The sequence below is a fragment of the Mesoplodon bidens genome, assembly GCF_964165515.1.
Source record: "Mesoplodon bidens genome assembly, chromosome: Y".
In the NCBI taxonomy this organism is placed as follows: domain Eukaryota; kingdom Metazoa; phylum Chordata; class Mammalia; order Artiodactyla; family Ziphiidae; genus Mesoplodon; species Mesoplodon bidens.
In genome coordinates, this window is record NC_138180.1 from 6,575,063 (window position 1) to 6,602,769 (window position 27,707).

Genomic DNA, 27,707 nt, shown 5'->3' on the forward strand with positions numbered 1-27,707 from the left:
CAAAACAGCATACTTTCACTCTTCACAATGTTGAATCTGTTGTATTACACAAATTTGAGTATTTACCTTTTACAAAGACATTTACTTTAAAAATGTTTTAGAGATCCTACCAGTCTTTGAAAACATACTTATTCCTTGTTTCAGTTCCAGTTTTATGTATATTTTCTTCCTTGCACCTGATTATTCCAACATCTGATGGATGGCCTAGGGAATCTAATTCTGGTATTGCTTGTTTTCGCTGATTGTCTCCCCCTTGTAGCTGATTTATTCATTATTGTGTAAATTTAGATCATGAGCTCATGTTTAGCTAAGCAGCTGACCTTATAAGAGGCTTAGGTGTGAACGCTCATAAGCTTCATCAGAAAGTCGGCAAAGATTTATTTGTGTCCCTCCAAAGAGTTTCCTGCGAGGACCCCGTTTTCTACAAGTGTTGGTCAAATACACCCTCTAGAGGCAGGGACTCGGACAGGGCTACTTTGCGGCCCCCGATTTGGGGAAGGGGCAGAGGGCGGCCTATGGCCCGGCCAGGAGCCTCTCCTCGTGTGTCCCAGGGACCCATCTGCCGGCGATCCTCGGTCACCTGGCAGGAAGCTACGATGCCCCGACCTATGGTAAGCTGCGTAGCGAGGTGAACTGTGCGGACAGGTTGCACTCACACTTCAAGTAAGAGTGCGGAATGAGTGGAAAGGTGAGAGTTTGGGCAGCTGTGCAGATAATGAAGGCGCCCTTTGGCCTGGTCCTAAATGCTTCTGAAACCGCACTGGGCCTGCCGGTCTCTGAGGGCCTGCACTGGTTTCCCTGCTCTCCTGCCCTTTGTTCAGTCACAGCAGAGATGGCCACACCCACTCCCTCAGTGAGGCCAGTGTTCCAGCCTCCCTCAGCCCCGGCCCCTCTCCGCAGGTTACCATGGACTACAGATGATGCTTTCTGAGGCCAGGGCGTTCCGAGAAAGCCAAGGGCAGACATGATGACCTTAAGGGATTTCCTCTTGTGTCAGTTTTGGTAAACTTTAGGAGCTAGGAAATGGTCCAATTTACAGAAATGTTCAAATTTACAGGCATTTCAGATCTTCTCTGCTACAACATTGTCCTGATTCTTTCTGTATATTCTTGACTTATGTTTACGTTTTCCTTAATCAAAGTGTGTCTTTTAAATCTTTTCAAAGAATATTCTTTGGCCTTACTACATCACCTGAATTTTATATGTTTTCTGTTGTGTTAAGTTCTGCTCATATATTTATTAAACTTTTTTCTATGTTCTCAGGCTTTATAGTTTTGATCTTCTGATGTCAATTAAAACACTTGGTTATTCATTTTCATAAATCTTTTTACATATAAAGATTTGAACTTTTGATGATTCCAGCTTACTTCTAAGGTTCTAAGCATCAGGTCCTCTACATTGTTGCTGGCCTAAGGCTTATTTCAGCGTATAGCAATATATATATTGACATATTTTCCCCTCGGCTTTCTATGATTCCCTACATCTCACCTTTCTTTGGAGAAAAGCCATTTGAAATACCCTTACCTTATTTCACAGCCAATAAGTCTTTGAAATAATGTGTATTTTTTAGAGAAATCTTCTTATATATTTAGGCAGAAAATCTGACCTGCCATAGTTTTCAAAACAGCATAATTTCAATCTTCTCAATGATGAATCTGTTGAATTACACAACCTTTGAGTATTTAGCTTTATCAGTGACATGTAGTTTAAAAATATTTAAGAGATCCTACCAGTCTTTGAAAACATCCTTGTTCCTTGTTTCAGTTCCAGTTGTATGTATATTTTCTGCCTTGCACCTGATTATTCCAACATCTGATGGATGGCCTAGGGAATCTAATTCTGGTATTGCTTGTTTTTGCTGTTTGCCTCCCCCTTGTAGCTGATTTCTTCATTATTGTGTAAATTTAGATCATGAGCTCATGTTTAGCTAAACAGCTGACCTTGTAAGAGGCTTAGGTTTGAACGCTCGTAAGCTTCATCAGAAAGTCGACAAAGATTTATTTGTTGTCCCTCCAATGAGTGGCTCGCAAGGACCCGGTTTTCTACAAATGTTTGTCCAATACTCCCTCTAGAGACAGGGACTCAGACAGGGCTGCTTTGAAGACCCCGATCTGGGGCAGGGGCAGAGGGAGGCCTGTGGCCCGGGCAGGAGCCTCTCCGCGTGTGTCCTTGGGACCCATCTGCCTTCGAACTTTGGTCACCTGGAATGAAGCTACGATGCCCAGACCTATGTTTAGCTTTGCAGCGAGGTGTACTGCGCGGACAGGTTCCACACACACTTCAAGTAAGAGGGCGGCCTGAGTAGAAAAGTGAGAGTTTGGGCACCTGTTCAGACAAAGAAGGCGCCCTTTGGCCTGGGCCTAAATGCTTGTGACACCCCACTGGACCTGCCTGGCTCTGAGGGCCCTGCCCTGGTTTCCCGGCTCTCCTGCTCTATGTTCAGTCACAGCAGAGATGGCCACACCCACTCCCTCAGTGAGGGCTGTGTTCAAACCTCCCTGAGCCCCGCCCCCTTTCCACAGTTTACCATGGACTACAGATGCTGCATTCTGAGGCCAGGGCGTTCCGAGAATGCCAAGGGCAGACATGATAAACTTTAATGATTTCCTCTTGTGTCAGTTTTGGTAAACTCTAGGAGCTAGGAAATGGTCAACTTTACGGAAATATTCAAATTTACTGGCATTTCATATATTCTCTGCTATAACATTGTCCTGATTATTTCTATGTATTCTTTAATTATGTTTGTGTTTTCCTTAATCAAACTGTGTCTTTTAAATCTTTTCAAAGAATATTCTTTGGATTTACTACCTCACCTGAATTTTATACGTTTTCTGTGGTATTAAGTTCTGCTCATATCTTTATTTATCTTTTTTCTATGTTCTCAGGGTTTATTGTTTTGATCTTCTGATGTCAATTAAAACACTTGGTTATTCATTTTCATCAATCTTTTTACTTATAAAGATTTGAACTTTTAAAGAATCCAGCTCACTTTTAACTTTCTAAGGGTCAGGTCCTCTACATTGTGGCTGGCCTAAGGCTTAGTTCACCATATAGCAATGTATATATTGACATTTTCCCCTCGACTTTCTGTGATTCCCTACATCTCACCTTTCTTTGCAGACAAGCCGTTTGAAATACACTTAACTTATTTCACAGCCAATAAGTCTTTGAAATAATGTCTATTTTTTAGAGAAATCTTCTTATATAATTAGCCAGAAAATCTCACCTTCCATAGTTTTCAAAACAGCATAATTTCACTCTTCTCAATGCTTAATCTGTGGTAATAAACAACCTTTGAGTATTTAGTTTTATCAACGACATGTAGTTTAAAAATGTTTTAGAGATCCTACCAGCCTTTGAAAACCTCCTTGTTCCTTGTTTCAGTTAAAGTTTTATGTATATTTTCTGCCTTGCACCTGATTATTCCAACATCAGATGGATGGCCTAGGGAATCTCATTCTGGTATTGATTGTTTTTGCTGATTGTCTCACTTTGTAGCTGATTTCTTCAATATTGTGTAAATTTAGATCATGAGCTCATGTTTAGCTAAACAGCTGACCTTGTAAGAGGCTTAGGTGTGAACGCTGGTAAGCTTCAGCAGAAAGTCGGCAAAGATTTATTTGTGTCCCTCCAATAAGTTGCCCGCAAGGACCCAGTTTTCTACAAGTGTTGGTCCAATACTCCTTCGGGAGGCTGTGGACTCAGACATGGCTGCTTTTCAGCCTTCGATCTGGGGCAGGGCCTGTGGGCGGCCTGTGGCTCGGGCAGGAGCCTCTCCGCATGTGTCCCAGGGACCCATTTGCCTGCGAACTTCGGTCACCTTGCAGAAAGCTACGAAGCCCTGACCTATGGTTAGCTCTGCAGCGAGGTGAACTGCGCGGACAGGTTCCAAACACACTTCAAATAAGAGGGCGGCCAGAGTGGAAAGGTGAGAGTTTGGGCAGCTGTGCAGACAAAGGGTTGCCCTTTGGTTTGGGCCTAAACGCTTGTGACACACCACTGGGTCTGCCGGGCTCTGAGGGCCCTGCCCTGGGCCCCCTGCTCCCCTGCCCTTTGTTCAGTCACAGCAGAGATGGCCACACCCACTCCCTCAGTGAGGGCAGTCTTCCAATCTCCCTCAGCCACGCCCCCACTCCGCAGGTTACCATGGACTACAGATGCTGCATTCTGAGGCCAGGGCGTTCCGAGAATGCCAAGGGCAGACATGATGACCTTAAATGATTTCCTCTTGTGTCAATTTTGGTAAACTGTAGGATCTAGGAAATGGTCCGCTTTACAGAAATGTTCATATTTACTGGCATTTCATATATTCTCTGCTATAACATTGTCCTCATTCTTTCTGTATATTCTTTACTTATGTTTATGTTTTCCTTAATCAAAGTGTGTCTTTTAAATCTTTTCAAAGAATATTCTTTGGACTTAGTAAATCACCTGAATTTTATGCGTTTCCTGTTGTATTAAGTTCTGCTCATATCTTTGTTTATTTATTTTTCTATGTTCTCTGGGTTTATTGTTTTGATTTTCTGATGTCAAGTAAAACACTTGGTTATTCATTTTAATAAATCTTTGTACTTATAAAGTTTTGAACTCTTAAAGATTCCAGCTTATTTGTACTTTTCTAAGGGTCCTTTCCTCTACACTGTTGCCGGCCTAAGGCTTAGTTCAGCATATAGCAATGTATATATTGACATATTATCCCCTCGGCTTTCTGTGATTCCCTACATCTCACCTTTCTTTGCAGACAAGCCATTTGAAATTCACTTAACTTATTTCACAGCCAATAAGTTTTTGAAATAATGTGTATTTTTTAGAGAAAACATTTATATAATTAGGCAGAAAATCTCACCTTCCATAGTTTTCTAAACAGCATAATGTCACTCTTCTCACTGCTTAATTTGTTGTTTTAAACAACCTTTGAGTATTTAGCTTTATCAATGACATGTACTTTAAAAATGTTTTAGAGATCCTACCAGTCTTTGAAATCATCCTTGTTCCTTGTTTCATTTCCAGGTTTATGTATATTTTCTGCCTTGCACCTGATTATTCCAACATCTGATGGATGGCCTAGGGAATCTAATTCTGGTATTGATTGTTTTTGCTGATTGTCTCCCCTTGTAGCTGATTTCTTCATTATTGTGTAAATTTAGATCATGAGCTCATGTTTAGCTAAACAGCTAATTTTGTAAGAGGCTTAGGTGTGAACGCTCCTAAGCTTCAGCAGAAAGTCGGCAATGATTTATTTGTGTCCCTCCAATGAGTTACCCCAGAAAGTCGGCAAAGATTTATTTGTGTCTCTCCAATGAGTTACCCCGAGGACCCCATTTTCTACAAGTGTTTGTCCAATACTCCCTCTAGATGCAGGGGCTCAGACAGGACTGCTTTGCTGCCACCGATCTGGGGTAGTGGCTTTTGGCGGCCTGTGGCCCGGGCAGGAGGCTCCCCGCGTGTGTCCCACCCCCCATCTGCCTGCGAACTTCGGTCAGCTGGCAGTAAGCTACGATGCCCAGACCTATGGTTAGCTGTGCAGCGAGGTGTACTGTGCGGGCCGGTTCCACACACACTTCAAGTAAGAGGGCGGCCTGAGTGGAAAGGTGAGAGTCCGGACAGCTGTGCCAACAAAGAAGGCGCCCTGTGACCTGGGCCTAAATGCTTGTGACACCCCACTGCGACTGCCGGGCTCTGAGGACCCTGCCCTGTGCCCCCTTCTCCCCTGCCCTTTGTTCAGTCACAGCAGAGATGGCCACACCCACTCCCTCAGTGAGGGCAGTGTTCCAACCACCCACAGCACCGCCGCTCTCCGCAGGTTACCATGGACTACAGATGCTGCATTCTGAGGCCAGGGCTTTCCGAGAATGCCAAGGGCAGACATAATAACCTAAAATGAATTCCTCTTGTGTCAAATTTGGTAAACTATAGGAGCTAGGAAATGGTCCACTTTACAGAAATGTTCAAATTTACTGGAATTTCATATATTCTCTGCTGTAACATTGTCCTGATTCTTTCTGTATATTCTTTACTTATGTTTTTATTTTCCTAATCAAAGTGTGTCTTTTAAATCTTGTCAAGGAATATTCTTTGGACTTACTACCTCACCTGAATTTTATACTTTTTTCTATTGTATTAAGTTCTGCTCATATCTGTATTTATCTTTCTTCTATGTTCTCTGGGTTTATTGTTTTGATCTTCTGATGTCAAATAAAACACTTGGTTATTCATTTTAAAAAATCTTTTTACTTATAAAGTTTTGAACTTTTCAAGTTTCCAGCTTACTTGTACGTTTCTAAGGGTCAGGCCCTCTACATTGTTGCTGGCCTAAGTCTTAGTTCAACAAATAGCAATGTATATATTGACCTATTTTCCCCTCGACTTTCCGTGATTCCCTACATCTCACGTTTCTTTGCAGACAAGCCATTTGAAATACCCTTAACTTATTTCACAGCCAATAAATCTTTGAAATAATGTGTATTTTTTAGAGAAATCTTCTTATATAATTAGACAGAAAATCTGACCTGCCATAGTTTTCAAAATAGCATAATTTCACTCTCCTCAATGATGAATCTGTTGTATTACACAACCTTTGAGTATTTAGCTTTATCAATGACATGTACTTTAAAAATGTTTTAGAGGTCCTAACAGTCTTTGAAAACATCCTTGTTCCTTGTTTCAGTACCAGTTTTATGTATCTTTTCTCCCTTGCACCTGATTATTCCAACGTCTGATCGATGGCCTAGGGAATCTAAATCTGGTATTGATAGGTTTTGCAGATTTTGTCCCCTTGTAGCTGATTTCTTCATTATTGTGTAAATTTAGGTCATGAGCTCACGTTTAGCTAAACAGCTGACCTTGTAAGAGGCTAAGGTGTGAATGCTCGTAAGCTTCAGCAGAACGTCAGCAAAGATTTATTTGTGTCCCTCCAATGAGTTGCCCGCGAGGAACCCGTTTTCTACAAGTGTTGGTCCAATACGACCTATAGAGGCTGGGAACTCAGACAGGGCTGCTTTGAGGCCCCCGATCTGGGGCAGAGGCAGTGGGAGGCCTGTGGCTCCTGCAGGAGCTGCTTCGCGTGTGCCCCAGGGTCGCATTTGCCTGTGAACTTCGGTCACCTTGCAGGAAGCCACGATGCCCAGACCTATGGTTAGCTGTGCAGCGATGTGTACTGCGTGGCCAGGTTCCACAAACACTTCAAGTAAGCAGGAGGCCTGAGGGGAAAGTTAGGAGTTTGGGCAACCGTGCTGACAAAGAAGGCTCCGTTTGGCCAGTGCCTAAATGCTTGTGACACCGGACTGGGCCTGCCGGGCTCTGAGGGCCCTGCCCTTGGTCCCCTTCTCCCCTGCCCTTTGTTCAGTCACAGCAGAGATGGCCACACCCACTCCCTCTGTGAGGGCCGTGTTCCAACCTCCCTCAGCCCCGCCCACTCTCCGCAGGTTACCATGGACTACAGATGCGGCATTCTGAGGCCAGGGCGTTCCGAGAATGCCAAGGGCAGACATGATGACCTTAAATGATTTCCTCTTGTGTCAATTTTGGTAAACTTTAGGAGCTAGGAAATGCTCCAATTACAGAAATGTTCAAATTTGCTGGCATTTCATATATTCTCTGCTATAACATTGTCCTGATTCTTTCTGTATATTCTTTACTTATGTTTTGTTTTCCTTAATCAAAGTGTGTCTTTTCAATCTTTTCAAAGAATAATCTTTGGACTTACTACCTCAGCTGAAATTTCTACGTTTTCTGTTGTATTAAGTGCTGCTCATATCTTTATTTATCTTTTTTCTCTGTTCTCAGGATTTATTGTTCTGATCTTCTGATGTCAATTAAAACACTTGGTTATTCATTTTAATAAATCTTTTTACTTATAAAGGTTTGAACTTTTCAAGATTCCAGATTACTTTTAAGTTTCTAAGGGTCAGGTCCTCTACATTGTTGCTGGCCTAAGGCTTAGTTCACAATATAGCCCAGTATATATTGACCTATTTTCCCCTCGACTTTCTGTGATTTCCTACATCTCACTTTTCTTTGCAGACAAGCCATTTGAAATACCCTTAAATTATTTCACAGCCAATAAGTCTTTGAAATAATGTGTATTTTTTAGAGAAATCTTCTTATATAATTAGGCAGAAAATCTGACCTGCCATAGTTTTCAAAACAGCATAATTTAACTCTTCTCAATGATGAATCTGTTGTATTACACAGCCTTTGAGTATTTAGCTTTATCAACGACATGTACTTTAAATATGTTTTAGAGAACCTACCAGTCTTTGAAAACATCCTTGTTCCTTGTTTCAGTTCTAGTTTTGTGTATATTTTTTGCCTTGCACCTCATTATTCCAACGTCTGATGGATGGCCTAGGGAATCTAATTCTGGTATTGATTGTTTTTGTTGATTGTCTTTCCATGTATCTGATTCCTTCATTATTGTGTAAATTTACATCATGAGCTCATGTTTAGCTAAACAGCTGAATATGTAAGAGGCTTAGGTGTGAACGCTCCTAAGCTTCAGCAGAAAGTTGGCAAAGATTTATTTTTGTCCCTCCAATGAGTTCCCCCCGGGACCCCGTTTTCTACAAGTGTTGGTCCAATACTCCCTCTAGGGGCTGGGACTCAGACAGGACTGATTTGCTGCCCCCGATCTGGGATAGTGGCTTTGGGCGGCCTGTGGCCTTGGCAGGAGGCTCCCCACGTGTGTCCCACGACCCATCTGCCTGCAAACTTCGGTCAACTTGCAGGAAGCTATGATGCCCAGACCTATGGTTAGCTTTGCAGCAGGTTTACTGCGCAGACCGGTTCCACACACACTTCAAGTAAGAGGGCGGACTGAGGGGAAAGTTGAGAGTTTGGGCAGCTGTGCAGACAAAGAAGGCGCACTTTGGCCTGGGCCTAAATGCTTTTGACACATGACTGGGCCTGCCGTGCTCTGAAGGCCCTGCCGTTGGCCCCCTTCTCCCGTGACGTTTGTTCAGTCACAGCAGAAATGGCCCCTCACACTCCCTCAGTGAGAGCTGTGTTCCAAACTCCCTCAGCCCCGCCCCCTCTCCGCAGGTTACCATGGACTACAGATGGTGCATTCTGAGGCAAGGGCGTTCCGAGAATGCCAAGGGCAGACATGATGACCTTAAATGACTTCCGCTTGTGTCAATTTTGGTAAACTTTAGGAGCTAGGAAATGGTCAACTTTACAGCAATGTTCAAATATACTGGCATTTCATATATTCTCTGCTATAACATTCTCCTGATTCTTTCTTCATATTCTTTACTTATGTTTTTGTATTCCTTAATCAAAGTGTGTCATTTAAATCTTGTCAAAGCATATTCTTTGGACTTACTACCTCACCCGAATTTTATTCGTTTTCTTTTGTATTAATTTCTGCTCATATCTATATTTATATTTTTTCTATGTTCTCAGGTTTTATTATTTTGGTTTTCTGATGTCAATTAAAACACTTGGTTATTCATTTTCATAAATCTGTTTACTTATAAAGATTTGAACTTTTCAAGATTCCAGCTTACTTGTAAGTTTCTAAGTGTCAGGAAATCTACATTGTTGCTGGCCTAAGGCTTAGTTCACAGTATAGCAAAGTATATATTGACCTACATTCCCCTCGACTTTCTGTGATTTCCTACATCTCACCTTTCTTTGCAGACAAGCCATTTGAAATAACCTTAACTTATTGCACAGCCTATAAGTATTTGAAATAATTTGTATTTTTTAGAGAAATCTTCTTATATATTTAGGCAGAAAATCTGACCTGTAATAGTTTTCAAAAAAGCATAATTTCACTCTTCTCAATGATGAATCTGTTGTATTACACAACCTTTGAGTATTTAGCTTTATCAATGACATGTACTTTAAAAATGTTTTAGAGATCCTACCAGTCTTTGAAAACATCCTTGTTCCTTGTTTCAGTTCCAGTTTTGTGTATATTTTTTGCCTTGCACCTGATTATTCCTACGTCTGATGGATGGCCTAGGGAATCTAACTCTGGTATTGATTGTTTTTGCTGATTGTCGCCCCTTGAAGCTGATTTCTTCATTATTGTGTAAATTTAGATCATGAGCTCATGTTTAGCTAAATATCTGACCCTGTAAGAGGCTTAGGTGTGAACACTCGTAAGCTTCATCAGAAAGTCCGCAAAGTTATATTTGTGTCCCTCCAATGAGTTGCCCGCGAGGACCCCGTTTTCTCCTAGCGTAGGTCCAATACTCCCTATAGAGGCACGGCCTCAGATAGGGCTGCTTTGCGCCCCACGATCTGGGGCAGTGGCAGTGGGCGGCCTGTGGCCCGGGCAGGAGCCTCTTCGCAAGTGTCCCAGGGACCAATCTGGCTGTGAACTTTGGTCACCTGGCAGGAAGCCAGGATGCCCAGACCTATGGTTAGCTGTGCAGCGAGGTGTACTGCGCGGTCAGGTTTCACACACACTTCAAGTAAGAGGGCGGCCTGAGTGGAAAGGTGAGAGTTTGGGCAGCTGTGCAGACAAAGAAGGCGCCCTTTGTCCTGGGCCTAAATGCCTGTGACACCCAACTGGTCCTGCCGGGCTCTGAGGACCCTGCCCTTGGCCCCCTGCTCCCCTGCCCTTTGTTCAGTCACAGCAGAGTTGGCCACAACCACTCCCTCAGTGAGGGCAGTGTTCCAAACTCCCTCAGCCCCGCCCCCTCTCCGCAGGTTACCATGGACTACAGGTGCGGCATTCTGAGTCCAGGGCATTCCGAGAATGACAAGGGCAGACATGATGACCTTAAATGATTTCCTCTTGGGTCAGTTCTGGTAAACTTTAGGAGCTAGGAAATGGTCCACTTTACACAAATGTTCAAATTTACTGGCATTTCATATATTCTCTTCTATAACATTGTCCTGATTCTTTCTGTATATTCTTTAATTATGTTCTTGTTTTTCTTAATCAAAGTGTTTCTTTTAAATATTTTCAAAGAATATTCTTTGGACTTACTACATCACCTGAATTTTATACGTTTTCCGTTGTATTAAGTTCTGCTCATATCTTTATTTATCTTTTTTCTATGTTCTCAGGGTTTATTGTTTTGATCTTCTGATGTCAATTAAAACACTTGGTTACTCATTTTAATAAATCTTTTTACTTATAAAGATTTGATCATTTGAATATTTCAGCTTACTTGTTAGTTTCTAAGGGTCAGGTCCTCTACATTGTTGCTGGCCTAAGGCTTAGTTCACAATATAGCAAACTATATATTGACCTATTTTCCCCTCGAATTTCTGTGATTCCTACATCTCACCTTTCTTTGCGGACAAACCATTTGAAATACCCTTAGCATATTTCACAGCCAATAAGTCTTTGAAATAATGTGTATTTTTAGAGAAATCTTCTCATATTATTAGGCAGAAAATCTCACCTGCCATAGTTTTCAAATAAGCATAATTTCACTCTTCTCATTGATGAATCTGTTGTATTACACAGCCTTTGAGTATTTAGCTTTATCAATGACATGTACTTTAAAAATGTTTTAGAGATCCTACCAGTTTTTGAAAACATCCTTGTTCCTTGTTTCAGTTCCAGCTTTATGTATATTTTCTGCCTTGCACCTGATTATTCCTACGTCTGATGGATGGCCAAGTGTATCTAACTCTGGTATTGATTGTTTTTGCAGATTGTCTCCCCTTGTAGCTGATTTCTTCATTATTGTGTAAATTTAGATCATGAGCTCACGTTTAGCTAAACAGCTGACCTTGTAAGAGGCTTAGGTGTGAACGCTCGTAAGCTTCAGCAGAACGTCAGCAAAGATTTATTTGTGTCCCTCCAATGAGTTGCCCGCGTGGAACCCGTTTTCTACAAGTGTTGGTCCAATACACCCTATAGAGGCAGGGGACTAAGACAGGGCTGCTTTGAGGCCCCCGATCTGGGGCAGAGGCAGTGGAGGCCTGTGGCTCGGCCTGGAGCCGCTTCGCGTGTGTCCCAGGGACCCATTTGCCTGTGAACTTCGGTCACCTTGCAGGAAGCCACGATGCCCAGACCTATGGTTAGCTGTGCAGCGATGTGTACTCCCTGGACAGGTTCCACAAACACTTCAAGTAACAGGGAGGCCTGAATGGAAAGGTGGGAGTTTGGGCAAATGTGCTGACAAAGAAGGCTCCCTTTGGCCAGTGCCTAAATGCTTGTGACACCGGACTGGGCCTGCCGGGCTCTGACGGCCCTGCACTTGGTCCCATTCTCCCCTGCCCTTTTTTCAGTCACAGCAGAGATGGCCACACCCACTCCCTCAGTGAGGGCCGTGTTCCAACCTCCCTCAGCCACGCCCCCTCTCCGCAGGTTACCATGGACTACAGATGCGGCATTCTGAGGCCAGGGCGTTCCGAGAATGCCAAGGGCCGACATGATGACCTTACATGATTTCCTCTTGTGTAAATTTTGGTAAACTTTAGAGCTAGGAAATGCTCCAATTACATAAATGTTCAAATTCACTGGCATTTCATATACTCTCTGCTATAACATTGTCCTGATTCTTTCTGTATATTCATTACTTATGTTTTGTTTTCCTTAATCAAAGTGTGTCTTTTAAATCTTGTCAAAGAATATTCTTTGGACTTACAACCTCACCTGAATTTTCTACGTTTTCTGTTGTATTAAGTGCTGCTCATATCTTTATTTATCTTTTTTCTATGTTCTCAGGATTTATTGTTTTGATCTTCTGATGTCAATTACAACACTTGGTTATTCATTTTCATAAATCTTTTTACATATAAAGGTTTGAACTTTTCAAGATTCCAGATTACTTGTAAATTTCTAAGGGTCAGGTCCTCTACATTGTTGCTGGCCTAAGGCTTAGTTCACCATATAGCACAGTATATATTGACCTATTTTCCCCTCGACTTTCTGTGATTTCCTACATCTCACCTTTCTTTGCAGACAAGCCATTTGAAATACTCTTAACTTATTTCACAACCAATAAGTCTTTGAAATAATGTGTATTTTTTAGAGAAAACTTCTTATATAATTAAGCAGAAAATCTGACCTGCCATAGTTTTCAAAACAGCATAATTTAACTCTTCTCAATGATGAATCTGTTGTATTACACAACCTTTGAGTATTTAGCTTTATCAATGACATGTACTTTAAATATGTTTTAGAGGTCCTACGAGTCTTTGAAAACATCCTTGTTCTTTGTTTCAGTTCCAGTTTTATGTATATTTTCTGCCTTGCACCTGATTATTCCAATATCTGATGGATGGCCTAGGGAATCTAATTCTGGTATAGATTGTTATTGCAGATTTTCTCCCCTTGTAGCTGATTTCTTCATTATTGTGTAAATTTAGATCATGAGCTCATGTTTAACTAAATATCTGACCCTGTAAGAGGCTTAGGTGTGAACACATGTAAGCTTCATCAGAAAGTCTGCAAAGATATATATGTGTCCCTCCAATGAGTTGCCCGCGAGGACCCCGTTTTCTACTAGTGAAGATCCAATACTCCCTATAGAGGCACGGCCTCAGATAGGGCTGCTTTGCGCCCCACGATCTGGGGCAGTGGCAGTGGGCGGCCTGTGGCCCGGACAGGAGCCTCTTCGCGTGTGTCCCAGGGACCAATCTGGCTGTGAACTTCGGTCGCCTGGCAGGAAGCCACGATGCCCAGACCTATGGTTAGCTGTGCAGCGAGGTGTACTGCGCGGTCAGGTTTCACACACACTTCAAGTAAGAGTGCTGCCTGAGTGGAAAGGTGAGAGTTTGGGCAGCTGTGCAGACAAAGAAGGCCCCCTTTGTCCTGGGCCTAAATGCCTGTGACACCCCACTGGGCCTGCCGGGCTCTGAGGACCCTGCCCTTGGCCCCCTGCTCCCCTGCCATTTGTTCAGTCACAGCAGAGTTGGCCAATACCACTCCCTCAGTGAGGGCAGTGTTCCAAACTCGCTCAGCCCCGCCCCCTCTCCGCAGGTTACCATTGACTACAGATGCGGCATTCTTAGTCTAGGGCATTCCGAGAATGACAAGGGCAGACATGATGACATTAAATGATTTCCTCTTGTGTCAGTTTTGGTAAACTTTAGGAGCTAGGAAATGGTCCACTTTACACAAATGTTCAAATTTACTGGCATTTCAGATATTCTCTGCTATAACATTGTCCTGATTCTTTCTGTATATTCTTTAATTATGTTCTTGTTTTTCTTAATCAAAGTGTGTCTTTTAAATCTTTTCATAGAATATTCTTTGGACTTACTACATCACCTGAATTTTATGCGTTTTCTGTTGTATTACGTTCTGCTCATATCTTTATTTATCTTTTTTCTATATTCTCAGGGTTTATTGTTTTGATCTTCTGATGTCAATTAAAACACTTGGATATTCATTTTCATAAATCTGTTTACTTATAAAGATTTGAACTTTTGAAGATTTCAGCTTACTTGTAAGTTTCTAAGGGTCATGTCCTCTACATTGTGGCTGGCTTGAGGCTTTGTTCAAAATATAGTAAAGTGTATATTGACGTAATTTCCCCTCGACTTTCTGTGATTCCCTACATCTCCCCTTTCTTTGCAGACAAGCCATTTGAAATACACTTAACTTATTTCACAGCTTAGAAGTCTTTGAAATAACGTGTATTTTTTAGAGAAATCTTCTTATATATTTAGGCAGAAAATCAGACCTGCCATAGTTTTCAAAACAGCATAATTTCACTCTTTTCAATGATGAATCTGTTGTATTACACAACCTTTGAGTATTTAGCTTTATAAATGAAATGAACTTTAAAAATGTTTTAGAGTTCCTACCAGTCTTTGAAAACATCCTTGTTCCTTGTTTCAGTTCCAGTTTTGTGTATATTTTCTGCCTTGCACCTGATTATTCCAACATCTGATGGATGGCCTAGGGAATCTAATTCTGGTATTGATTGTTTTTGTTGATTGTCTTCCCTTGTATCTGATTCCTTCATTATTGTGTAAATTTACATCATGAGCTCATGTTTAGCTAAACAGCTGAATATGTAAGAGGCTTAGGTGTGAACGCTCCTAAGCTTCAATAGAAAGTTGGCAAAGATTTATTTGTGTCCTTCCAATGAGTTCCTCCCCAGGACCCAGTTTTCTACCAGTGTTGGTCCAATACTCCCTCTAGAGGCAGGGACTCAGACAGGACTGCTTTGCTGCCACCGATCTGTGGTAGTGGCTTTTGGCGGCCTGTGGCCCGGGCAGGAGGCTCCCCGCGTGTGTCCCATGACACATCAGCCTGCGAACTTCGGTCACCTAGCAGGAAGCTACGATGCCAAGACCTATGGTCAGCTGTGCAGCGAGGTGTACTGTGCGGACAGGTTCCACAGACACTTCAAGTAAGAGGGCGGCCTGAGTGGAAAGGTGAGAGTTTGGGCAGCTGTTTAGACAAAGAAGGCGTCCTTTGACCGGCGCCTAAATGCTTGTGACACCCGACTGGGCCTGCCGGGCTCTGAGGGCCCTGCCCTTGGCACCCTTATCCCCTGCCCTTTGTTCAGTCACAGCAGTGATGGCCACACCAACTCCCTCAGTGAGGGCAGTGTTCCAACCTCCCTCAGCCCCGCCCCCTCTCCGCAGGTTACCATGGACTACAGATGCTGCATTCTGAGGCTAGGGCATTCCGTGTATGCCAAGGGCAGACATGATTACCTTAAATGATTTCCCCTTGTGTCAATTTTGGTAAACTTTAGGAGCTAGGAAATGGTCCACTTTACACAAATGTTCAAATTTACTGGCATTTCATATCTTCTCTGCCTCAACATTGTCCTGATTCTTTCTGTATATTCTTTACTTATGTTTTGGTTTTCCTTAATCAAAGCGTGTCTTTTAAATCTTGTCAAAGAATATTCTTTGGACTTACTACATCACCTGAATTTTATACGTTTTCCGTTGTATTAATTTCTGCTCATATCTTTATTTATCTTTTTTCTATGTTCTCAGGGTTTATTGTTTTGATCTTCTGATGTCAATTAAAACACTTGGTTACTCATTTTAATAAATCTTTTTACTTATAAAGATTTGATCTTTTGAATATTTCAGCTTACTTGTTAGTTTCTAAGGGTCAGGTCCTCTACATTGTTGCTGGCCTAAGGCTTAGTTCACATTATAGCAAACTATATATTGACCTATTTTCCCCTCGAATTTCTGTGATTCCGACATCTCCCCTTTCTTTGCGGACAAACCATTTGAAATACCCTTAGCATATTTCACAGCCAATAAGTGTTTGAAATAATGTGTATTTTTAGAGAAATCTTCTCATATTATTAGGCAGAAAATCTCACCTGCCATAGTTTTCAAAACAGCATAATTTCCCTCTTCTCAATGATGAATCTGTTGTATTACACAGCCTTTGAGTATTTAGCTTTATCAATGACATGTACTTTAAAAATGTTTTAGAGATCCTACCAGTTTTTGAAAACATCCTTGTTCCTTGTTTCAGTTCCAGCTTTATGTATATTTTCTGCCTTGCACCTGATTATTCCTACGTCTGATGGATGGCCAAGGGTATCTAACTCTGGTATTGATTGTTTTTGCAGATTGTCTCCCCTTGTAACTGATTTCTTCATTATTGTGTAAATTTAGATCATGAGCTCACGTTTAGCTAAACAGCTGACCTTGTAAGAGGCTTAGGTGTGAACGCTCGTAAGCTTCAGCAGAACGTCAGCAAAGATTTATTTGTGTCCCTCCAATGAGTTGCCCGCGTGGAGCCCGTTTTCTACAAGTGTTGGTCCAATACACCCTATAGAGGCAGGGGACTAAGACAGGGCTTCTTTGAGGCCCCCGATCTGGGGCAGAGGCAGTGGAGGCCTGTGGCTCGGCCTGGAGCCGCTTCGCGTGTGTCCCAGGGACCCATTTGCCTGTGAACTTCGGTCACCTTGCAGAAAGCTACGAAGCCCTGACCTATGGTTAGCTCTGCAGCGAGGTGTACTGAGCGGACAGGTACCAAACACACTTCAAATAATAGGGCGGCCTGAGTGGAAAGGTGAGAGATTGGGCAGCTGTGCAGACAAAGAAGGCACCCTCTGTCCTGGGCCTAAATGCTTGTGACACCCACTGGATCTGATGGGCTCTGAGTTCCCTGCCCTGGGCCCCCTGGTCCCCTGCACTTTTTTCAGTCACAGCAGAGATGGCCATACCCACTCCCTCTGTGAGGGCAGTCTTTCAACCTCCCTCAGGCACGCCCCCACTCCGCAGGTTACCGTGGACTACAGATGCAGCATTCTGAGCTCAGGGCGTTCCCAGAATGCCAAGGACAGACATGATGACCTTAAATTATTTCCTCTTGTGTCAGTTTTGGTAAACTTTAGGCGCTGGGGAATGGTCCCCTTTACAGAAATGTTCAAATTTAGTGGCATTTCATATATTCTCTGCTATAACATTGTCCTGATTCTTTCTATATATTCTTTAATTATGTTTGTGTTTTCCATAATCAAATTGTGTCTTTTAAATCTTTTCAAAGAATATTCTTTGGACTTACTACATCATCTGAATTTTATACGTTTTCTGTGGTATTAAGTTCTGCTCATAACTTTATTTATCTTTTTTCTATGTTCTCAGGGTTTATTGTTTTGATCTTCTGATGTCAATTAAAACACTTGTTTATTCATTTTAAGAAAACTTTTTACTTGTAAAGATTTGAACTTTTAAAGATTCCAGCTCACATTTAAGTTTCTAAGGGTCAGGTCCTCTACATTTTGGCTTGCCTAAGGCTTAGTTCACCATATAGCAATGTATATATTGACATTTTCCCCTCGACTTTCTGTGATTCCCTACATCTCACCTTTCTTTGCAGACAAGCCATTTGAAATACACTTAACTTATTTCACAGCCAATAAGTCTTTAAAATAATGTCTATTTTGTAGAGCAATCTTCTTATATAATTAGGCAGAAAATCTCACCTGCCATAGTTTTCAAAACAGCATAATTTCACTCTTCTCAATGCTTAATCTGTGGTATTAAACAAACTTTGAGTATTTAGGTTTATCAACGACATGTAGTTTAAAAATGTTTTAGAGATCCTACAGGCCTTTGAAAACCTCCTTGTTCCTTGTTTCAGTCCCAGTTTTATGAATATTTTCTGCCTAGCACCTGATTATTCCAACATCAGATGGATGGCCTAGGGAATCTCATTCTGGTATTGATTGTTTTTGCTGATTGTCTCACTTTGTAGCTAATTTGTTCCATATTGTGTAAATTTAGATCATGAGCTCATGTTTAGCTAAACAGCTGACCTTGTAAGAGGCTTAGGTGTGAACGCTGGTAAGCTTCAGCAGAAAGTCGGCAAAGATTTATTTGTGTCCCTGCAATGAGTTGCCCGCAAGGACCCCGTTTTCTTCAAGTGTTGGTCCAATACTACTTCTAGAGGCAGTGGACTCAGACATGGCTGCTTTTCAGCCTTCGATCTGGGGCAGGGCCTGTGGGCGGCCTGTGGCCCGGGCAGGAGCCTCTCTGCATGTGTCCCAGGCACCATTTTCCTGGAAATACGGTCATCTGTCAGGAAGCTACGATGCCCTGACCTATGGTTAGCTGTCTACCGAGGTGTACTGCGCGGACAGATTCCACACACACTTCAAATAAGAGGGCGGCCTGAGTGGAAAGGTGAGAGTTTGGGCAGCTGTGCAGACAAAGAAGGCGCCCTTTGGACTGGGCCTAAATGCTTGTGACACCCACTGGGTCTTCCGGACTCTGAGGGCCCAGCCCTAGGCCCCCTGCTCCCCTGCCCTTTGTTCAGTCACAGCAGAGATGGCCACACCCACTCCCTCAGTGAGGGCAGTCTTCCAACCTGCCTCAGCCACGCCCCCACTCCGCAGGTTACCATGGACTACAGATGCTGCATTCTGAGGCCAGGGCGTTCCGAGAATGCCAAGGGCAGACAGGATGACCTTAAATGATTTCCTCTTGTGTCAGTTCTGGTAAACTTTAGGCGCTAGGAAATGGTCCACTTTACAGAAATGTTCAAATTTACTGGCATTTCATATATTCTCTCTATAACATTGTCCTGATTCTTTCTGTATATTCTTTACTTTTTTTTTTCTTTTCCTTAATCAAAATGTGTCTCTTAATCTTTTCAAAGAATATTCTTTGGACTTACTAAATCACCTGAATTTTATACGTTTTCTGTTGTATTAAGTTCTGCTCATATCTTTATTTATCTTTTTTCTATGTTCTCAGGGTTTATTGTTTTGATTTTCTGATGTCAAGTAAAACACTTGGTTATTCATTTTAATAAAACTTTGTACTTATAAAGATTTGAACTTTTAAAGATTCCAGTTTACTTGTACGTTTCTAAGGGTCCATTCCTCTACACTGTTGCCAGCTTTAGGCTTAGTTAACCATATAGCAATGTATATATTGACATATTATCCCCTCGGCTTTCTGTGATTCCCTACGTCTCACCTTTCTTTGCACACAAGCCATTTGAAATACCCTTAACTTATTTCACAGCCAATAAGTCTTTGAAATAATGTGTATTTTTTAGAGAAATCATCTTATATTATTAGGCAGAAAATCTCACCTTCCATAGTTTTCTAAACAGCATAATTTCACTCTTCTCAATGCTTAATCTGTGGTATTAAACAACCTTTGAGTATTTAGGTTTATCAAAGAAATGTACTTTAAAAATGTTTTAGAGATCCTACCAGCCTTTGTAAACCTCCTTGTTCCTTGTTTCAGTTCCAGTTTTATATATAATTTCTGCCTTGCACCTGATTATTCCAACATCAGATGGATGGCCAAGGAATCTAATTCTGGTATTGATTGTGTTTGCTGATTGTCTCACTTTGTAGCTGATTTCTTCAATATTGTGTAAATTTAGATCATGAGCTCATGTTTAGCTAAACCGCTGACCTTGTAAGAGGCTTAGGTGTGAACGTTGGTAAGCTTCAGCAGAAAGTCGAAAAGATTTATTTGTGTCCCTCCAATGAGTTGCCCGCAAGGACCCCGTTTTCTACAAGTGTTGGTCCAATACTCCTTCGAGAGGCAGTGGACTCAGACATGGCTGCTTTTCAGCCTTCGAACTGGGGCAGGGCCAGTGGGCAGGCTGTGGCCCGGGCAGGAGCCTCTCCGCATGTGTCCCAGGGACCCATTGGCCTGCGAACTTCGGTCACCTGGCAGGAAGCTACGATGCCCTGACCTATGGTTAGCTGTGAAACGAGGTGTATTGCGCGGACAGGTTCCAAACACACTTCAAATTAGAGGGCGGCCTGAGTGGAAATGTGAGAGTTTGGGCAGCTGGGCAAACAAGGAAGGCGCCCTTTGGCCTTGGCCTAAATGCTTGTGACACCCCACTGGGTCTGCCGGGCTCTGAGGGCCCTGCCCTGGGCCCCCTGCTCCCCTGCCCTTTGTTCAGTCACAGCAGAGATGGCCACACCGACTCCCTCATTGAGGGCCGTGTTCCAGGCTCCCCTAGCCCCGCCGACTCTCCGCAGGTTACCATGGACTACAGATGCTGCATTCTGAGGCCAGGGCGTTCCGAGAATGCCAAGGGCAGACATGATGACCTTAAATGATTTCCTCTTGTGTCAGTTTTGGTAAATTGTAGGAGCTAGGAAATGGTCCACTTTACAGAAATGTTCAAATTTACTGGCATTTCATATATTCTCTGCTATAACATTTTGCTGATTCTTTCTATGTATTCTTTAATTATGTTTGTGCTTTCTTTAATCAAAGTGTGTCTTTTAAATCTTTTCAAAGAATATTCTTTGGACTTACTACCTCACCTGAATTTTATACGTTTTCTGTGGTATTAAGTTCTGCTCATATATTTATTTATCTTTTTTCTATGATCTTAGGGTTTATTGTTTTGATCTTCTGATGTCAATCAAAACACTTGGTTATTCATTTTAATAAATCTTTTTACTTATAAAGATTTGAACTTTTAAATATTCCAGCTTATTTGTACGTTTCTAAGGGTCCATTCCTCTACACTGTTGCCGGCCTAAGGCTTAGTTCACCATATAGCAATGTACATATTGACATATTATCCCCTCGGCTTTCTGTGATTCCCTACATCTCACCTTTCTTTGTAGACAAGACATTTGAAGTACTCTTAACTTATTTCACAGCCAATAAGTCTTTGAAATAATGTGTATTTTTTAGAGAAATCTTCTTATATAATTAGGCAGAAAATCTCACCTGCCATAATTTTCAAAACAGCATAATTTCACTCTTCTCAATGCTTAATCTGTGGTATTAAACAACCTTTGAGTATTTAGGTTGATCAACGAAATGAACTTTAAAAATGTTTTAGAGATCCTACCAGCCTTTGTAAACCTCCTTGTTCCTTGTTTCAGTTCCAGTTTTATATATATTTTCTGCCTTTCACCTGATTATTCCAACATCAGATGGATGGCCAAGGAATCTAATTCTGGTATTGATTGTTTTTGCTGATTGTCTCACTTTGTAGCTGATTTCTTCAATATTGTGTAAATTTAGATCATGAGCTCATGTTTAGCTAAACAGCTGACCTTGTAAGAGGCTTAGGTGTGAACGTTGGTAAGCTTTAGCAGAAAGTCGGCAAAGATTTATTTGTGTCCCTCCAATGAGTTGCCCGCAAGGACCCCGTTTTCTACAAGTGTTGGTCCAATACTCCTTCGAGAGGCAGTGGACTCAGACATGGCTGCTTTTCAGCCTTCGAACTGGGGCAGGGCCAGTGGGCAGGCTGTGGCCCGGGCAGGAGCCTCTCCGCATGTGTCCCAGGGACCCATTGGCCTGCGAACTTCGGTCACCTGGCAGGAAGCTACGATGCACTGACATATGGTTAGCTGTGAAACGAGGTGTATTGCGCGGACAGGTTCCAAACACACTTCAAATAAGAGGGCGGCCTGAGTGGAAAGGTGAGAGTTTGTGCAGCTGGGCAAACAAAGAAGGCGCACTTTGGCCTGGGCCTAAATGCTTGTGACACCCCACTGGGTCTGCCGGGCTCTGAGGGCCCTGCCCTGGGCCCCCTGCTACCCTGCCCTTTGTTCAGTCACAGCAGAGATGGCCACACCCTCTCCTTAAGTGAGGGGTGTCTTCCAACCTCCCTCAGCCACGCCCCCTCTCCGCAGGTTACCATTGACTACAGATGCTGCATTCTTAGGCCAGGGCGTTCCGCGAATGCCAAGGGCAGACATGATGACCTTAAATGATTTCCTCTTGTGTCACTTTTGGTAAACTGTAGGAGCTAGGAAATGGTCAACTTTACAGAAATGTTCAAATTTACTGGCATTTCATATATTCTCTGCTATAACATTGTCCTGATTCTTTCTATATATTCTTTAATTATGTTTGTGTTTTCCTTAATCAAAGTGTGTCTTTTAAATCTTTTCAAAGAATATTCTTTGGACTTACTACCTCACCTGAATTTTATACGTTTTCTGTTGTATTAAGTTCTGTTCATATCTTTATTTATCTTTTTTCTATGTTCTCAGGGTTTATTATTTTGATTTTCTGATGTCAAGTAAAACACTTGGTTATTCATTTTAATAAATCTATTTACTTATAAAGATTTGAACTTTTAAAGATTCCAGGTTACTTTTACGTTTCTAAGCGTCCATTCATCTACACTGTTGCCGGCCTAAGGCTTAGTTCACCATATAGCAATGTATATAATGACATATTCTCCCCTCGGCTTTCTGTGATTCCCTACATCTCACCTTTCATTGCAGACAAGTCATTTGAAAAACACTTAACTTATTTCACAGCCAATAAGTCTTGGAAATAATGGGTATTTTTTAGAGAAATCATCTTATATAATTAGGCAGAAAATCTCACCTTCCATTGTTTTCTAAACAGCATAATTTCACTCTTCTCACTGCTTAATTTGTTGTATTAAACAACCTTTGAGTATTTAGCTTTATCAATGACATGTACTTAAAATGTTTTAGAGATCCTACCAGTCTTTGAAAACATCCTTGTTCCTTGTTTCATTTCCAGGTTTATGTATATTTTCTGCCTAGCACCTGATTATTAAAGCATCTCAAGGATGGCCTAGGGAATCTCATTCTGGTATTGATTGTTTTTGCTCATTGTCTCCCTTTGTAGCTGAATTCTTCATTATTGTGTAAATTTAGATCATGAGCTCATGTTTAGCTAAACAGCTGACCTTGTTAGAGGCTGAGCTGTGAACGCTCATAAGTTTCAGCAAAAAGTCGGCATTGATTTATTTGTGTCCCTCCAATGAGTTGCCCACAAGGAACCCGTTTTCTAGAAGTGTTGGTCCAATACTCCCTCTAGGGTTAGGGTACTTAGACAGGGCTGCATTTGGCACCCGAACTTGGGCAGGGGCAGTGGGCGGCCTGTGGCCCGGGCAGGAGCCTCTCTGCGTGTGAACCTGGGAATCATCTCTCCTGCGAACTTCGGTCACCTGGCAGGAAGCTACGATGCCCAGACCTATGGTTAGCTGTGAGCGAGGTATACTGTGCGGACAGGTTCCACACACCCTACATCTAAGTGGGCGGCGTGAGTGGAAAAGTGAGAGTTTGGGCAGTTGTGCAGACAAAGAAGGCGCCCTATGGCCTGGGCCTAAATGCTTGTGACACCCCACAGGGCCTGCCGGGCTTTGAGGGCCCTGCCCTGAGCCCCATGCTCCCCTGCCCATGGTTCAATCACAGCAGAGATGGCCACACCCACTCCCTCAGTGAGGGCAGTGTTCCAGCCTCCCTCAGCCCCGCCCACTCTCCGCAGGTTACCATAACCTACAGATGCTGCATTCTGCGGCCAGGGCGTTCCGAGAATACCAAGGGCAGACATGATGTACTTAAATGATTTCCTCTTGTGTCAGTTTTGGTAAACTGTACGAGTTAGGAAATGGTCAACTTTACAGAAGTGTTCAAATTTACTGGCATTTCATATATTCTCTGCTATAACATTGTCCTGATTCTTTCTATATATTCTTTAATTATGTTTGTGTTTTCCTTAATCAAAGTGTGTCTTTTAACTCTTTTCAAAGAATATTCTTTGGACTTACTACCTCACCTGAATTTTATAAGTTTTCTGTGGTATTAAGTTCTGCTCATATCTTTATTTATCTTTTTTCTATGTTCTCAGGGTTTATTGTTTTTATCTTCTGATGTCAGTTAAAACACCTGGTTATTCATTTTCATCAATCTTTTTACTTATAAAGATTTGAACTTTATAGATTCCAGCTCAGTTTTAAGTTTCTAAGGGTCAAGTCCTCTACATTGTGGCTGGCCTACGGCTTAGTTCTCCATATAGCAAAGTATATATTGACATTTTCCCCTCGACTTTCTGTGATTCCCTACATCTCACCTTTCTTTGCAGACAAGCCATTTGAAATACACTTAACGTATTTCACAGCCAATAAGTCTTTGAAATAATGTCTATTTTTAAGAGAAATCTTCTTATATAATTAGGCAGAAAATCTCACCTTCCATAATTTTCAAAACAGCATAATTTCACTCTTCTCAATGCTTAATCTGTGGTATTAAACAACCTTTGAGTATTTAGGTTTATCAACGAAATGTACTTTAAAAATATTTTAGAGATCCTACCAGCCTTTGAAAACCTCCTTGTTCCTTGTTTCAGTTCCAGTTTTATATATATTTTATGCCTTGCACCTGATTATTCCAACATCAGATGGATGGCCAGGGAATCTAACTCTGGTATTGATTGTTTTTGCTGATTGTCTCACTTTGTAGCTGATTTCTTCAATATTGTGTAAATTTAGATCATGAGCTCATCTTTAACTAAACAGCTGACCTTGTAAGAGACTTAGGCGTGAACGCTCGTAAGTTTCAGCAAAAAGTCGGCAAAGATTTATTTGTGTCCCTCCAATGAGTTGCCCACAAGGACCCCGTTTTCTAGAAGTGTTGGTCCAATACTCCCTCTAGGGGTAGGGGACTTAGGCAGGTCTGCTTTCGGCCACCGATCTTGGGCAGGGGCCGTGGGCGGCCTGTGGCCCGGGCAGGAGCCTCTCTGCGTGTGTGCCATGGACCCATCTGCCTGCGCACTTCGGTCACCTGGCAGGAAGCAATGATGCCCAGACTTATGGTTAACTGTGCAGCGAGTGTTACTGCACGGAGGGGTTCCGCACACACTTCAAGTCAGATGGCGCCCTGAGTGGAAAGGTGAGAGTTTGGGCAGCTGTGCAGACAAAGAAGGCGCCCTTTGGCCTTGGCCTAAATGCTTGTGACACCCCACAGGGCCTGCCGGGCTCTGAGGGCCCTGCCCTGTACCCCGTGCTCCCCTGCCCTTTGTTCAGTCACAGCAGAGATGGCCACACCCACTCCCTCAGTGAGGGCAGTCTTCCAAACTCCCTCAGCCCCGCCCCCTCTCCGCAGGTTACCATGTACTACAGATGCTGCATTCTGAGGCCAGGGCGTTCCGAGAAGGCCAAGAGCAGACATGATGACCTTAAATGATTTCCTCATGTGACAGTTTTGGTAAACTCTAGGAGCTAGGAAATGGTCCACTTTACACAAATGTTCAAATTTACTGGCATTTCAGATATTCTCTGCTATAACATTCTCCTGATTCTCTCTGTATATTCTTTACTTATGTTTTTGTTTTCCTTAATCAAAGTGTGTATTTTAAATCTTTTCAAAAAAATTCTTTGGACTTACTACATCACCTGAGTTTTATACGTTTTCTGTTGTATTAAGTTCCTCTCATATCTTATTTATCTTTTTTCTATGTTTTCAGGGTTAATTATTTTGATCTTCTGATGTCAATTAAAACACTTGGTTATTCATTTTAATAAATATTTTTCCTTATAAAGATTTGAACGTTTAAATATTCCAGCTTTCTTGTAAAATTCTAAAGCTCAGGTCCTCAACATTTTTGCAGGCCTAAGGCTTAGTTCACATATAGAAAAATATATATTGACCTATTTTCCCCTCGACTTTCTGTGATTCCCTACAACTCACCTTTCTTTGCAGACAAGCCATTTGAAATAACCTTAACTTATTTCACATCCAATAAGTGTTGGAAATAATGTGAATTTTTTAGAGAAATCGTCTTATATAATTAGGCAGAAAATCTGAGCAGCCATAGTTTTAGAAACAGCATAAATTCACTCTTCTCAAAGATTAATCTGTTGTATTACACAACCTTTGAGTATTTATCTTTATCAATGACATGTACTTTAAAAATGTTTTAAAGATCCTACCAGTCTTTGAAAACATCCTTGTTCCTTGTTTCAGTTCCAGTTTTATGTATATTTTCTGCCTTGAACCTCATTATTCCAACATCTGATGGATGGCCTTGGGAATCTAATTCTGATATTGATTGTTTTTGCTGATTGTCTCCCCTTGTAGCTGATTTCTTCATTATTGTGTAAATTAAGATCATGAGCTCATGTTTAGCTAAACAGCTGACGTTGTAAGAGGCTTAGGTGTGAACGCTCGTAGGCTTCATCAGAAATTCGGCAAAGATTTATTTGTATCGCTCCAATGAGTTGCCCGCGAGGAACCCGTTTCCTATAACTGTTGGTCCAATACTCCCTCTAGAAGCAGGGACTCAGACAGGGCTGCTTTGCGGCGCCCGATCTGGGGCAGGGGCAGTGGGCGGCCTGTGGCCCGGGCAGAAGCCTCTCCTCGTGGGTATCAGGGACCCAACTGCCGGCGATCTTCGGTCCCCTGGAAGGAAGCTATGATACCCAGACCTATGGTTAGCTGTGCAGCGAGGTGTACTGCGCGGACAGGTTCCAAACACAAATCAAGTATGAGGGAGGGCTGAGTGGAAAGGTAGAGTTTGGGCAGCTGTCAGACAAAGATGGCGCCCTTTGGGAAAGGCCTAAATGCTTGTGACACCCCACTGGACCTGCCGGGCTCTGAGGGCCCTGCCCTGGACGCCCTGCTCCCCAGCCCTTTGTTCAGTCACAACAGAGATGGCCACACCCTCTCCCTCAGTGAGGGCATTGTTCCAAACTCCCTCAGCCCCGCCCCCTCTTCGCAGTTTACCGTGGACTATAGATGCTGCATTCTGAGCCCAGGGTGTTCCGAGAATGCCAAGGGCAGACATGATGACCTTAAATGATTTCCTCTTGTGAAAATTTTGGTAAACTTTAGGAGCTAGGCTATGGTCCACTTTACAGAAATGTTCAAATTTACTGGCATTTCATATATTCTCTGCTATAACATTGTCCTGATTCTTTCTGTATATTCTTTACTTATGTTTTTTTTTTACTTAATCAAAGTGTGTCTTTTAAATCTTTTCAAAGAATATTCTTTGGACTTACTACATCACCTCAATTTTATACATTTTCTGTTGTATTAAGTTCTGCTCATATCTTTATTTATCTTTTTTCTATGTCCTCAGGGTTTATTGTTTTGATCTTCTGATGTCAATTAAAACACTTGGTTATTTATTTTAATAAAACTTTTTACTTATTAAGATTTGAAATTTTGAAGATTCCAGCTTACCTGAAACTTTCTAAGGGACAGGGCTCTACATTGTTCCTGGCCTATGGCTTAGTTCACCTTATAGCAATGTATATAATGACCTATTTGCCCCTCGAATTTTTGTGATTCCCTACATCTCACCTTTCTTTGCAGACAAGCCATTTGAAATACCCTTAACTTATTTCACAGCCAATAAGTCTTTGAAATAATGTTTATATTTTAGAGAAATCTTCTTATATAATTACGCAGAAAATCTGACCTGCCATAGTTTTCAAAACAGCATAATTTCACTCTTCTCAATGATGAATCTGTTTTATTACACAACCATTGAGTATTTAGCTTTGTCAATGACATGTACTTTAAAAATGTTTTAGAGATCCTACCAGTCTTTGAAAACATCCTTGTTCCTTGTTTCAGTTCCAGTTTTGT